A 10,951-nucleotide genomic window follows, 5' to 3' on the forward strand; every position below is an offset into this window, starting at 1 on the left:
GTAGAATATCAAATCTTCAACAAGAATGTTTTTTGTGACGCCCTGTAGAATATCAAATGTATAAAATGCTGTAGAATAGAAAACGCTTAAAGACAAGTTACAATGTCGTTTTCCTTAAAACATTATTTGCCCCCACCATATCGGTGTGTATTGAGTCAGCAAATATGTTTCTAGGATATAATGAAGCCCAAAATATAATCTGTAATTAGTTTGCGTTATACACAAACGAAAAAATGATCATAAACACCTTTGTAGTCATCTGAACAAATTTCTTAATTCTATTTTTGTAGAAAACATAACTCAAGATTGAATAAAATATAATTTGTGAAAGCCTTATAAGAGAAAGAGAGAATGATTGAATATTTTTATATTCAAGGAGTAAATTATGTCTTTAAATAGACATAATTATGCCTTTTTCGAAAGGTTACATCTGTTCAAATTTGTTTCATTAATAGCCATTCGCAAAGCAAATTTCTGAAGTCGACTAGGCATCAACCTAGTCCCACCCTTGTCAAGCCTTGGTTGACACAGTCTAAAATATATTTAATTCTTTCTTTGTGTTCAGTAGACCTGATTGCACTTCCAAGGTCTCCTGGTCGCACCTTAGTCGTGACATTCTGGAAAATCAATTATTCTGACCGTTAGATTATTTATATGGTTTAGATCGTACCACTTGATCTTATAAAAAATATAAAATTAATTTTATGCCATCTGATCATGATCAATGGTTATGATCTTACAATGATACAAGCATATTGCTAAGTGCTTGTGCGCCAACTAATTGCACCCTACAGCCCACGCCACGCGCACGTATGCGGACACTGCGAAGCACCGTCCTAGGGTGCACTAGAGTATACAGTAGTACTATCTCTTAACCAACTTTAAGAGATTATTCCACCGTATCATTTATTAATGACTTTTCCTTTTCCACTCTTTCCAATGTGAGACAAACCCACATAGCATTAAATACTACTCATGAATGCTTTAGAGATTTCATAAATGGAAGACTTTGAAAATCTATAAATAAATTATTTTTAGAAAAAATTTCAACACGCCTTAGAAAGAATCAAGTTCAAGTGGCGACTCAAGACCAGAGCCACTGCTACTTGAATCAAAATTAGAAGCCAAAGGGGAAGGAGTTCTAAGATGATCCAATTAAGTAGTGATCTACCCAAAAGCATGAAACTTCATGGACCCTCTAATCTAACACCAACTTGTCCATTGGCAAGTTGCAAAGACCAACTCAAAGACTTGCATTAGGAGCCTATTCATAAATGGCAACACCCTAACCCTAGCACAAGTTTTGCTTGTGCAACTTGCTATTGAGTGTAGGGAAATTATCACGAAATTCCAAAAACAAAACTTGTGAAAAACAAAATAGAGGAAAAAAACACGCCAAAGAAAAAGAAATTAATCACACGCACAATACAATATTTACATGGTTGGGCCCATGACCTAATAGACTTAAACTTTTGAGTCAAGTTGGTATTCACCAATGTGTATCAAGCCCGCTCATGAGCTCCTCTAGTGCTATCGAGTGGTATCAGGGCCAACAATTTGTAACTTTGAGTGAGTAACATCATAAAAGTCGAGACTTGAAGCCAATTCTCCTAATATGCTAACAGTTGGAGGACCAAGTGTGTGACCGAGGCCAATAATGATTATCTAGGCCTGGGATGGATTTGAATAGGGTTAAGAAATGAGAGGTAGGATTGGTTCGGAGGCACGTGGAATGCAATCTGAGGCATGTACGCTAGTGGTAAGGCTCACTTGAGCAACTGTTGGGGAATTAGACTTACTCTCATAAAGGAGATGGTTTCCGTTTAAGGGGGAGCAGTTGGAACTCATAAAAAGGGGGGAGGGGGGAGGAAGATTGTTGAGAATTCCACTTGTGAGCTTGTCCCACATGGAAAAATTTGAGTGGATGATGGGTGCTTATATACATGGTTGGGCTCAAGATCCAATAGGCTTAAGCTTTTGTGTCAAATTGGTGTTCACTCATGTGTATCAAGCCCACCTATGGGCTCTTCCGATGCTATCATTGAGTTGATGGAAATAACAATTATAATGATTATAGTAATAGTAATAATAAACATCATGTCATTATTATCATGTTTGGTTCAAGATATGGAATGGAATGAAAAAATTGAAGGAAAAATAAAGTGATAATTTAGATTCCACTCTATTCTTATGTACCAAACATATAGTGAAAGCATTCCCTCTTTTCTATTATGGACACAATAATAGGGGGCTAATTTGCAGACTTGGCTTAACCAACTGGCATCTGTTGTGATATGGATCGAATAATTAAGATGCACAGTGGAATAAACACAAGTAAATAACACAACCAGAACAAGAACAACAACAAGATTTACGTGGTTCGGCAAAGTACACAATACACTTCTCAAATGATCACACACACTCTCAATACATGCCCATAATGACATATATAACACTCTCTCAGATGTTTCCTACCGTTTACCCAACCATCCTGATGTTCAAATTCAAAATTCAAAGAACTGCTTGCAGCCCAGAACTTCTCGTCAACGAGAACAGGGGACTCATCGATGAGACCAAGAATATTCATGGACAAATCTATCCACTCGTCGACGATCCCATTTTTCTGCTCTCGGTATCTCAAATACTCTGAACTTTTGGGCCTTTCAGGATCTTCTCGTCGACGAACACAGGACACTCGTCGACGAGTCCTTGCTATCTCCTCGTTGACGAGCACAGGGCACTCGTCGATGACCCCTGCTGTGCTGCCCCATCATGTTTTTCCTTCTTCCTTCTTTGCTTAGGAAAAAAACAAAATATAAGAGTGACAAACAACAATCTCCACCTTGGCGATTATACGCCCCTTAGGAGAATCCTAAAAAACATGTTTAACTTATCTACCTTGAACTTGAAAACGTTTGGTTGGGTATGTCTTGCTTCTATCACTTGGAGACATGAAGTAAGTCCAAGCAATGCTTGAACTTCTCTGAAGTAACTAATTTCGTCAGAATATCTGCTGCATTTTCAGACGTGTGAACTTTCTCCAACACAAGCTCACCCGAAGCAATTAATTCCCGAACCCTATGGAACCTCACATCAATGTGCTTGGTTCTAGGATAGTATATCTGATTCTTTGCCAAGTAAATGAAACTCAAACTATCATAATGTAGCACCACTCCATCTTACTGCAACCCTAGCTCTCTGACTAAACCAGTAAGCCATAAGGCTTCCTTTGCAGCTTCGGCAACTGCTATATATTCCGCTTCAGTCGTGGATAATGCTACCAGAAACTGTACCATGGATCTCCAACATACCGGTCCTCCTACAAAGGTAAACACATATCCCGTTGTAGACCTTCTGTCTTTCATATCTTCAGCATAATTAGCATCAACAAACCCCATAACGAAAGGACACTCCTGTTGCTTGTCGAACATGATGCCATATCCTAATGTATCCCATAAGTATCTAAGTATCCATTTGACGGCTTCCCAATGTTGCCTTCCTGGATTAGAAAGAAACTTACCACGCTCATTTCATGAGCCGAATTTGGCCTCGTACACACCATGACATACATCAAACTCCCCACAGCACTAGCATAGAAGACCTTTGACATGTCCCGAATTTCCTCATCCGTATGTGGGCAATCTACAGTAGACAACTTGAAATGATTCGCTAGAGGTGTACATACCGGTCTTGCATTAGCCATGCTAAACCTCTCTAACACCTTCTGTACATAATTGCCCTGAGATAACTGTAGACACCCCATTTTTACCCAGGCAAAATATTATTATTATTATTATTATTATTATTATTATTATTATTTTCTATTATTATTAATATTTTTATTATCTTTAAATATTATTATCATTATTTTTTTATTAGTATTTTTAATAATAATAATAATTATTATTATTTATTATTTATTATTTTGGCCTAGGGTTTTGGGGTTGGAGCCTATTTAAAGGCTCCTTCCCACAACCAAGCGGGGGGCGCACACACAATAGGCAGCGGAGACCAAAAAAAAGAAACATAAAAAAAAAAAAACCCTCTCCTCTCCACGCAGCAGCGCCCCCTCTCCGTCACTCTCTCCCCTCTCCCGTCCTCTTCCATCTCTCATTCTCCCAGCTCTGGCCAGCTTTCAGCAGCAGCCTGAGCACCATCCCAGCAATAACCACCCTCTGCACCACCAGACATCAGCAACCGAGACCCGAGACCCTCCTCTGCAACCTTTATCCTCTCACGGCCACGACTCCACGACGCCACAACCATCTTCTCCATCCCCTGCAAGCCACCTCAGCCTCCCACGGCCAACACCAGTGGCCTCCCCTGCTACACCGATCACCCCCACAGCAGACTCCTACAAACGCACCCGTTGCTACTCACGGCCACGACCCCATGATGCCGCAACCATCTTCTCCATCCCCTGCAACCACCCTCACGCCAGCACAACCAGATCACGACCTCCTCTGTTTTTGTCATTGCCGGCACGCTTGGCTGATCTCCTAGTCTCTCCAGTGATCCCTCTCCGGCCATCTACTTCCATCACGGCCACGTTTACATTGGATTATTTTTTTTTGTTTTTCATCTTTTCGTAATAATATTTATTCACGTTTTATATATATATTTGATGTTCATTTGTTTATTTATTAATTAATGAATTTATTTATTTATTTTTCTTTTTCTTTTCTTATTTTGACTCGTTTTAATATTTAAAGCATAAGACTTCATTGTATAGGTGTTTATATTAATATATTATTTGTCGTAGTATGTAGTTAATATTCGCATTTAGTCTTTTTGTTATATATATGTTAAATTTTTAAATATTATGTTCACAATCTCATTTAATCGCAGTGATGTTTGTTTAAATTTTTTTTTGTGATAATTACTGTAAATACTAATTGGTTTTCTCTCATTTTTGTAGGTTTCCTTTTTATTTGTTGGGGTTGGTTTCAATTTTAAAATTTTGAATTGTACATATGTTAAATAGGTAACATTATGGTTGATTGAATATTATTGTTAAAGTTTTAATTTTCTTATTGTCATATATTTATTTAATAAATAGTATATTACTATTTAGGGTTGTAATTATGTTTTATTATTATTTAAGCATGTTTAGAGTTTCGATTGGTTTCTACGTCTAAGATTTAATTTATTTCTATATGGCTTGTATACTAACTTTAGAGATTACATGTATATTGATCTTAAGTGATTCTATAATTTCATTATCTTGGTGTCATCTTCATAATCGTGTAAGTACCTACTAATTTTAGAATTGATTTGTCTTCATATTGTATAGCTTGCACATTAATTGTAGGATTGGATTGTTTCCCAATTTCATTAATGGTTTTGCATATTAGTTTTAGGGTTGATTTGTCTCCTTAATTGCATTAGTTGCTCCCATACTTATTATTGTATTTGGTATATTAATTTTAGGATTGATTTGTTTCCATATGTAGTATTGTATATTTACATATTAATTTTAGGGCTTTACGTGTTTCCATGTATATATATTTTAGGGTTTTGATCAGTTTACATTATTTTAGGTATTTTTAGGGTTTCCTTTATTACATGTAGTTGTTATGGTATTATAATTATGTATTGTGATATTTTTTTTGTTTTATCTTAAAATATTTAGTACTAATTATTTTTGGTATCTTAATATATTCAGTATTAATTATTTTTAATATCTTAATACATTTAATATTAATTATTTTTGGTATCTTAATGTGTTTAGTATTAATTATTTTCAGCATCTTAATATATTTAGTATTAATTATTTTTTTTAGTATCTTAATACATTTATGTTAATTATTTTTGGTATTTTAATATATTTAGTATTAATTACTTTTAGTATCTCGATATATTTAGTATTAATTATTATTATTATTATTATTATTATTATTATTATTATTATTATTATTTTTATATAGTATCTTTAGTGTCTTAATATATATAGTATCATGGTATTTCATTACTTACTTTGATATTTGTAATCTTTTAGCATATATGTATCCCTATTATTATTACATGTATTATGGTAATTTAATTTCTTAGTTTATTATCTTATTAATATATATTAAAACCTCCCATACTAGTATTTTCCTATAAAATTTTTATATACAATTTCAAAATTTGGGAGTGTATTTTCTTAATTATTATCCCTGTGATTTTAATGCTGGGGTATGAGCCTTTGAGCTTCACGTACCTTTAGTTCTGAGGGAATATGTAAATATTTAGATTTTACATATTTTTGTATTATTTATTTACTTATTTATTTATTTATTTATTTATTCACTTTGCACGTGTATTAATAAATTTACTGGATGAGTAATTTTAAAAACTTTTTAGATTAACTTAAGGATAATTCTAAATTAATTAGGTACCGTTCGTAAGAACAGGCGCGTAGGGGGTGCTCGTACCTTCCTCTTGTGTAACCGAACTCCCGACCCCAGCTCTAGTAACGTAGACCCCTTCTACCCCTAACGGGGTAGTAATCATGTGTTCTAACCACACTAAAAGGTTAGTGGCGACTCTGATATTTCCTATTTTTTCTTGAAAATTAAAATTAATTTTTATTTTGCCGCCCGGGGTACACGCGCTCCCGGGACGTCGCGACAATAACGATAACCTCCCTGCAGTTCTGTCAAGGAAAATCTTCATCCCAAGTATTTTCTTGGCTGAATCAAGATCCTTCATGTCAAATTCCTTATACAATAAGTCCTTTAACTGATTCACCTCAGTTAAATCCTTCGCAGCTATTAACATGTTATCGACGTACAATAACAAGAAAATAAGAGAGTCATCCTCAAGCTTGTTCACATATACGCAGCAGTCATACTCACACCTTTTGTAGCCAATCTTGATCATGTAAGAATCAAACTGTTTATATCATTGCCTTGGAGACTGTTTCAGCCCATAAAGAGATTTCTTTAACCTACAAACAAAATTTTCTTTTCCCGATTCAATGAATCCCTTCGGCTGTACCATGTAGATTTGTTCCTCGAAGTCACCATGAAGAAATGCCGTCTTCACGTCCATTTGTTCCAAATGAAGATCATAATGGGCTACCAACCCCAACACAATTATGATAGAAGTATGTCAGACCACTGGAGAAAAGATCACATGCATAATCTATACCCTTCTTCTATGAGTATCCTTTTTCCACCAACTGTACCTTGAATTTCTCTCCTTCCTTGTCTGAAATTGCCTTTTTCTTCCTATATACCCATTTGTAACCTATTGGTCTCTTTCCATTTGAAAGCTCCACCAAATGCCAAGTTTGGTTCTTATGTAGTGATTCCATCTTCTCAATCATCGCACCCATCCACCTATCTTTCTCTTGGCCATGCACTGCCTCTTGAAAAGTAGTTGAATCGTTGCAACTAGTAAGGAAAGCATAAGATACTAACTCTTTCGAACCCATGTGCTAATGTACATAGGGGAGAACAATTATATCTTCTACTTAGAACCCATGCAAACTCCACCATACAAAAGGAGTACCTCAAAATTTTGCAAATTCCATAGGGATGATAGGCACGACACAGAAGAGTGCGTCCCCTTGAAAAATGAAATGGAAGCTTTAATAAGAAGGGGATACTTAAAAAAATTTATAAAAAAAGGAGTGATCGCCGAGATGAAGCACACCCACAAAAAACCAGGGGTTAAGCAAAAAGTAGAACACGTTGTAGGAGAAATTGCTGTGATTTTTGGAGGACCAGCTAGTAGAGGGGATAACAGGGGAGTAAGGAAAAGATATGCAAAGAAGGTTTTTCTAGCTGAGGATCAACAATGTAATAGAAAAAAGCAGAAGCATAAGGAGATCATTACCGTCATGGAGGAAGATATGGAAGGTGTACAACAACCAAACAATGATGCTTTGGTGGTATCACTACTTGTTGCCAATTATTAGGGTAAGAAGAAAACTGATAGACAATGGAAGTTTGATTGACATAATATTTTGGTTGGTTTTGCATGAAATGAAGATGGGAAGGGAACTTCCTAAAGTCTGTCTCAATGCATTTAGTCAGACTTAGAGGAGATGTGTAAAAAGTAAGGTGTATTCCCAAGAGGAGGGGTGAATTGGAATTTAAAAATTTCTTTTACGCACTTTTTGTAAATTCTTTCTCAACTAATTTTTGGATTCAACAATCACACATGTATGGTTTGATTTTCAATCACAAATTCAGTCACGACACAACTTAATTTAACTCTTTATAGACGAGTATATCAAGTTTAATGTTTTGCAAGTTTCTCAATATTTCATTCAGCAAATTTATTTAAAACTTAATAGGACAATTCAATCAATCAAGATAATGCTTCACAATGTGAATTGCTATAACAATTCTAGCAAGTTTCCAAGATTCGGTCTTTTGATGTTGAGCTATAGCTGATGAACGACCTATTTAATGAACGTACTCCCTTAGAAGGTTTTAGCAAGATTCAATCGACATACTCCCTTTTTTAAGGTTTCCGCAATTCCAAAACAAAAGATGATTTTCAGCAAATTAAATAAGCATCCATGCAGTATATATGTGCTGAAATTTAAAGAGTAGGGAAGATAGTGACACCGAGATTTTTACAAGGTTCAGCTATACCCGCTTACGTCCTCGCCTTAGGTACACCACCCAAGGATTGCACTATACCACTCCTTTAACCGGGCGGAGCAAACCGTTTATACACTCCTTCAAATAGGATGGAGCCCTCCTCTCCAAGCGATACCCCACACTCAGTAATCCAATGATTCAACAACCTGAACCATAAAAAACAACAAGAAACAAGAACAATTCTTGTGTACAAAGACACTTTCAAAACAGAGCTGATTAGTACAAGTTAGAGCACTAATATACTTCAAATTAAAATAAATAAAGAATGAATTTGAAGCTCAAGAAATTAATCACTGGGTTTTTCTTTAGATTGAAAAATCTCAGTAAGAACAAAAGAACCGTGTAGTTGTGTCAGCAGAAACTCAGTAGAACTTCAGCAAGAGTGAGTGAGCAAGAAAGCTTTTGAAGAGTATGAGAGTTAGAGACTTTGATTGCTAATTATAAGTAGTTGTGTAATAATCCTTTGGTTTTCCATGTATTTATAGAGTTTTAAAAGTAATATTTCCCAAGTTTATACAAAGTTTGGAGCCCAAGCAAACATTTTTGGAAACTTTCCCACACTGCTTTGTTTCAAAATTTACGAAGCTTATTCGCCTGATAAAAAGGTGTTAGTCGCCTGTCACTTTAAAAATCTAGCGTTTTTAAAAAGTCAGTACTCTGTCAGGAGCCTGAGAGTGTTCAGTCAGTCGCCTGACTCAACCTCATAAACCTGTCAATCGCCTGATATGGATCTGTGAGGCGCCTGTCACGGTTTTGTTTGCATTTCTTAAAAACCATATAAAATGTCAGTGGCCTGACAAAATTCACTCAGTCCCCTAAGCATGCATTTTTACTGTTTTTAAGATTTTGTTTCTGAAAACTCTTTTAGCTTTTAATCTTAGAATATTAGATTTGAAATTTGAAAAATATATTTTCCAGGGTTTTAAAAATAGGTCTCTAAGTCTATAATCATTCCTAACGAGCTTCAAAGCATCCATATTGACTTTAAATGAAGTACTACACAAGACTTTTTTAAGACTTAAACATTCTAAATGTGAAGTCTTAATGTATGTCTTTCTTTGAGTCCATCCTGACTTTGAGCTTCAATATTCTTTAAGCTATCATAAGATTTGTCAAACTTTGATCTGTGTAGCTTTCTTTTGATCACTTGTTTGGAATGTAGGCTATCAATGTACTCTTGATCTTGAACTCTAATGCTTGATTCCTAAAATATCATCACTTTAACCAAAACATGTTAAATTCCTTTGATTTTTTTTTATCATCAAAATAAGATTCATAAGCCTTGATAGGCCAACAACGTGATTCATCCCCTAGGTACAATCACACTTCCGCTAACTATGGGGACACCACCACAGCAAGTCACCTTCATAACGAACTTCTTGGTGGTAAACTGTTCTTTGATCTATAATATAATATTGGGATGCCTTGCACTCAACACAACATGGGTTGTAACTTCTACATATCATTTGAAGGTCAAATTTTCCACCTCGAATGGAGTGGGAGAAATAAAAGGAGAGCAGATGGTGGCATGCAACTGGTTACTGATGGATCTGAAGGGAAAAATAAAAGGCTGGGAGGCCTTGACCATAGAAGACCTAGAGGTGAGGGGTGAATACCCATAGATTAGCACACCAGAAGAGGAGTTAGTCAGCACTCCAATAAAAAAGACAACCAGGAAAAATGCATCCAGATCGGGGCCTAGTTTCCAGACTTATTGAAAATAGGACTTGTGAGATTGTTGAGTGAGTATGCAGATGATACATTAGGAATTGATCCCATAGTTATCAAGCACAGACTACAAGTGGACCCTAGCCACCATCCAATAAAATAGAAGAAAATGAGCTTTGCTTTGTTGTTTTTGTCCCATATTGGTAGAATACTTCCACCTTAGTATAAAAGGTTGTTTTGAATTTTTTATATTATTTGTCCCACATTGGAGAGAAGTGTTTTTTAGACTTGAAGTTGAAGCTATATAAAAGCTCAACTCTTCATTTGTAAAATACACCTCAAAGTTGTACTTTGTCAAGAAGTAGTGGATTGATCATCGGCGCCCGAGGACGTAGGTAATTTTATACTGAACCTCGTAAATTTCTTGTCTTGTTCTTTTTATTACTTTATTATTAGTTTCTGCATTGCTTTAAGTTCTTATATATTTAATAGCAATAGTTGTAGTATTTGTATTTGGCACAAGTGGGGTGCCTGGCACAACAATTGATCATCGGCACCCGAGGACGTAGGTAATTTTATACCGAACCTCGTAAATTTCTTGTCTTGTTCTTTTTATTGCTTTATTATTAGTTTCTACATTACTTTAATTTCTTATATATTCAATAACAATAGTTGTAGTATTG

Source organism: Malania oleifera, chromosome 3, assembly GCF_029873635.1.
Source record: "Malania oleifera isolate guangnan ecotype guangnan chromosome 3, ASM2987363v1, whole genome shotgun sequence".
Lineage (NCBI taxonomy): Eukaryota > Viridiplantae > Streptophyta > Magnoliopsida > Santalales > Ximeniaceae > Malania > Malania oleifera.